Below are 5,498 nucleotides of genomic sequence, written 5' to 3' on the forward strand. Positions count from 1 at the left end.
GCCTGTAACAGAATTTTCATTAGTGGTGTCTGATTTGAAATCTGTTTAAACTTCAGACGACTGGTTCTCAGGAGCTGAAGATGAAAACATCAGTTATAGCAATCAGAGATGCTCTCTTTGTGAGCTTTCCTGTACAGCATGCATGACATGAATGCAGATGCTTCTCATGCAACTCTTTAGAAAGCATAACAGGTTGGAGATCACAGTATCTCAAAACTTAACTTACTTCTAGTTTTTCTGTCACTGATAGATTGGGCACGACACCTGCAGTCATAATAAAGTAAGTGTTAGCACAAGTTTACATCTCACTGGTTGTTTTCCAGCTCAGCTTAATAAAAGTATCAGTTTCTTCTGTTTTTTCCTCCATCTTTACTGTAAGATCTGTTAAAATACAAACAGTGACTTTATCTGTCAGTTTGCATGACATCATCTCGGGAGGAACGCTTTCAGTCCTCTGAGGTAAATGAAATGAAACACACCACAGTCAATGTTAATGTGGAGAGCTGGAGTTATCTTATTTGTGACGATGTTGTGCTCTACAGTCAGACCAGTTTAGCTGCAGCAGGCTCCAGGTCAGTTAGATTAACCTCCCTCTGTTTACAGCTTTCTAAGAAGACATAACCAATATCTTTTGGGTTTTGACTCAAATGTGGACACATTCAAAAGATTTGAGCTTCTCAGAGACCGCAGGGCATTCACTCGTCTTACGGCAAAAGACCATTCGGATCAGATCGTCTTATAATGTAGCTAAGATGTAAACTTACCACCTGCCAAAACTTTTACACTGAGACGGAAACACCAGTGTTATTTCTGCAGGAAGAATCTGATGTATTTCACTTGGATTTAAGAACTCTGCACAACATACTTTAAAACGAAGCAAACCTGATAAAACCTCATTACATTTGAAGCAGGTGGATTTAAAGTGCAGACTGGCATTTCTGTCCTTACCAACATTGATGTTTTTGGTGAGACTAAAGGAAGAACACAGGCAGCTTCCTGTAGTGAAGGTTTTGGTCAAAACTGAGCAAATGTCCTCATAAGCAGGTGTGACAGAGATGCTGGGTTTGAGCTGATGTCAAACATATCCAAGGATCCAACTAATCTGTGGTTTCTATGTCATTTTTATCTGAAATGCACAAATATTACTTTTATTTAAAAAATAAAAATCTGAATTAAAATAGAGTAAAACACAAAAACAGGAACAATTGTACTCACTCATCACAGTTGTTAGTTTTATTTTCAGCGCCAATAAATGCAGCATTATGCTCATAGTTACTCCTTCTGTTATCTTGTTGGATTTCCTTGCTGTCACTGACGTACCGAATAATGGTCGGCCTTCTTCACCAGTTCTTAGTCACCAGGGGCTGAATCATCAGTGTCATATAAATGGCTGAATGTGATGTTAAGTGGCCGTTTGAAATGAGCTGTTTGATTGTGGGTAGATGGCAGTTGAGATGGCTGTGGGTGTGGGTGTGGGACTGCTGTTGAGGCAGTAGCTGCTGCTGTGGTGAGGAGGTGACAGATGTGGAGCAGAATGAGAAAATCTTCAGTTAGTGCTATTTATATATAATTAAGAGATAAATAAAGATAAGAACAGATCATGATGTACAGTACAGATGGAGGCTGATTTGGTGGCCAGAGGATCCATCAAAGAGTGAAACACTTACATGTACCTCTGTTAGACAGCAGGAGTAACGCAGGCCTCCTTACTGTTACTGATCACGTCCCATTTTATTACCATACAAACTTCCAACACTGAAATGCTGCTGAATGGCCCTGGGTACGCAAATACTTTATTTGTCTTACTACAAAAAGATGTTTCGATTTTACAAACCTGTCTGCACTCATGTCACCAACGAAAGGAAAAAAAGAATAAAATACTCATGGCTCTGCCACAAAGCAACATTACATTTCTGGAGGTTGGATGGAGGAAATCATGGTTTGCACACGGCTGTTGAACACAGCTAGAACGATGAACCTGGAACTTAAATGTGAAGTTAAACGACTTCAGCTTCCTGTTTATTCCTGTTTGAAACAAACTGATTAATAAAACCTTGTTTCCAAATGAATTTTATAAAACTTCATTTAAAAATGCAACAATTTTACTAGAATTCCTTTTTGCCCTGTCTCAGTCTTTTCTTTTTCTTTCACTTAATTTTAATTTTTATTTTATTACTGTTGTATATCAAATTTTGCACTGCCTCACACAAAAAGGCCTTCAGTATGGGCCTGTGCTTCATGTTATTTTATGACTTATGCTGCTGATGTAACACAGAATCAATAAAGTATCGGATTAAAAAAAGTATTTTATTAAACAAATAAGCAAAAATGTATTTTTTATTATATAAATAAATATTAGCTCCATAATTAAGACAGTGAAAAATACTTGACAAGGGATGATTAAGTTGATGTACTTTATACAGTTATTTAGAATATTTTCCAGCAGGTCTTGGTGGTTATCAGGATAGATGCCCTGTATTGTTGAACTATGAACACTGCAGCTGTTCAGATGTTTAGGTCACTTCTGAGGAGGCTGTTACTGTTACTGTTGTGGGTTTTCTCCATTTGTGAATAAAGGAAATGACTGACAGACAGGCTCACGAAGGCTTGTTGAAATCTTTTAGCGTGCTCCATTTTCTCAGGTCGATTCTTTTAAGTGATTCAGCTGGTCTGGCAGTAACCAGATGTGGGCGGGGCTAGTGAACCTAAACTAACTAAATCATTATTGGGGGGCACATAGGTTTGATTGGTAGGTCTGGATGCCTTTTTTCCCTTAATAAATAAAATCATCATTTAAAAAGTGAATTTCATATTTGTTGAATATTAAAATTTGTTTGATGATCTTAAACATGTAAGTGTGATAAATTTCCCCCCTTTTTAAGTCCATCCTCAAAACCCACCTCTTCAAGACAGTCTACTCTAACGTCGCCATCTTAAACTTTCTTTTATTACTGTGTTTATTTCCTGGTTTGATGCTTGTCTTATTTGCTCTGTGCAGTGTCTCTGGGTGTTTTAGAGGCACTTTTAAATACCATGTATTATTATTATTATCATTATAAATATGCAAAAACCAAGAAATCGGGAAGGGCAGATACTTAATACTTGACTGTCAGTTTTCACAAACTGAAACTTTCACAGACTGAAAGTCACATTTCCGCTTTGCTACCTCGAACAGGAAACTTCGATCTAAACCACAAAGTTTTCTTTTAACTTTCTATTAGTCGATGTTAATGTCAGCCTCGATGTTAATAATAAAGACACAGCCAGCTGAGTTTAGTGCTTTCAGTGGCTTTTAAATGCATTCACTGTATCATACAGTTCATGATAGTGTCCATCACTGTCACATATATTCTCTCAGCTCATGTTATTATTATGTTATTATTACTATTTATGACACAAGTGATTATCATAACTTTTAGACAGAACAGTTACAGATGCTTGTTTATTTATAGAGAATTAGCTTTTTTGTGATTTCTATATTTCAGATCAAGAACTGAAACTTCATCTTATCAAGTTTATTAATGTAAAAAATAAAAAGCCTATTTTAGGCTGGTGTAAAATATTATGAGTCAGAGCTGATATTTTGTCATAAAAAAAGTTTGCTCGTGTGTAGTGAAGCTGCAGCTGGAGTTTCTGGTGATTTCAAGGTAAATCTGAACAATGTTAAATAATCAACAACACCTTCACACATTATTATGTGTTATTATCTTTACATTTATTTACCTGTAATCTAACGGTGACTGAAAACAAAAAAACACCCAAATAATTATATTAATTAACGTTGTACACATAATTTTTTATAGTGCATTTTTAATGTTTATTTCAGTAATTAATAGTTTATTTAAGAAAAAAAACATGGAGATTTGGGTTTAATATAAACAAAATATTTTTTTATTGCTAAAATAGAAAAATGACCAAATGAAGACTGAACAACGTAAATACTAAAGATAAAGAGTTTATGGAGATTTAGTTTGATGCTCCGCGATGTTCTTGGTTACTGAGCTTCTTTCTGACGCCACCCAGGAGGTCGTGTGTTCATGTAAACTGTGATAAGACAAAGGAAACAACAATAAACATGACAAAGCATCAAACCACAACACGATTATGAAACATAACTGCTGCTGCAACCAGTTTTATTATACTTACAGTAACTAAAACTAAACTAATAAAATTACTAGGTATGATGAAACATTTTAGTTAGCCAGTTAAAAAATATCTGCAAAAATTAAACCAACAAAATAATGTTGTGACCTGTTGAAACTATTTAAAATAAAGTGAATGTGTACAGCAGGGATGTCCAACTCGGGAGCTGCTGTCCTGCAGCTTTCAGATGCATCTCTGCTCCAACACAGCTCAATCAGATGGATGGATTATCTGTTCAGCATGTCATCAAGTTTGGCAAAAGCCTGATAACAAACCATTCATTGGATGCAGATGTGTTGGAACAAGGATGCATCTAAAAGCTGCAGGACAGCAGCTCTCGAGGACGAGTTGGAATCCTTTGGTTTACAGGAAATGGTCTCAGTTTGAGTCTTTGTAGTTTTGGTGAAACACAACAAACCTGACGAGGCTTTGGTACAGATGCTTTAAGACTTGTGACATTGAGATTTATGTGAGTGACGTGCTTTCACAAAGGGTTGTGTTTTTATGGAAATATCAAATTATTTAGCCTATATTTCCTAAATCTGTGTAATAATTAAAAAGAGAAAAATAACAACTAAAAACTAAATTCAAACTAAATATTTTAATCACTAAAAACGAGACTGAAAGCAAAACAACTCCTGAAACTAAATGAAGGTAAAGAGGATTTAAAACAGAAGGACAAAATTATAAAATAAATACAAAATAATTAAAAAATTCTAAACCAATATAAGACTCTTTACAACTACAAATAGTAACAATGTAGCAAAGTATTAACATTTACATAGTTCATGGTAACAGCAGCTGAATATCTACATACTTGCTTCTGAGGCCACATTTTCATCCTCGTCACTGTGGAGAGAAGATTTACTTAACAGTTAACATCCTACTGTGTGAAAACAGAACATAATTATCACCATAGATAAATGTCATCTATAATAAATTGAAATTCATTTACAACAAACAGTTTTATCACTGATAACAGATGAATATAAACTAACGATGTTGGATGCGTGGCCTTTACCTCCTACGCTTTCTGAGCTTCCTGTACACGCAGGCCGCCAGAAGCAGAGCGGCGGATATGAGGAAGATCAAAAAACCAATGACAGCTTTGTCATTGTCTGAAAACAGGTTCAAACAATATCAAACAGTGGCTTTAATATTCAAGATACAAACAGGTCATGTTACCCAGCAGAGTAAAGATATTTATACTTTATTTCATTGTGTGAACAGTACAGCGAGTGCTGGCTTTGGCTTCACCTTCAACTTGTCTGTTAAAAACAGACACCTGTGTGTGTGTGTGTGTGTGTGTGTGTGTGTGTGTGTGTGTGTGTGTGTGTGTGTGTGTGTGTGTGTGT

General features: G+C 35.7%; 1 long non-coding RNA gene across 1 annotated transcript; it reads right to left on the reverse strand.

Moving 5' to 3' along the window:
* Positions 1-3,898: 3,898 nt before the first annotated feature.
* On the reverse strand, positions 3,899-5,218 carry LOC102200953 (uncharacterized). The gene is made up of 3 exons (XR_312586.1): positions 5,165-5,218; positions 4,961-4,992; positions 3,899-4,044 (listed from the first exon to the last, which is right to left on the reverse strand). It is a non-coding gene; the product is annotated as an uncharacterized LOC102200953 (long non-coding RNA).
* Positions 5,219-5,498: the final 280 nt, after the last annotated feature.

The sequence above is a fragment of the Pundamilia nyererei genome, unplaced genomic scaffold (assembly GCF_000239375.1).
Source record: "Pundamilia nyererei isolate P.nyererei 1_Seehausen unplaced genomic scaffold, PunNye1.0 scaffold02385, whole genome shotgun sequence".
Classification (NCBI taxonomy): domain Eukaryota; kingdom Metazoa; phylum Chordata; class Actinopteri; order Cichliformes; family Cichlidae; genus Pundamilia; species Pundamilia nyererei.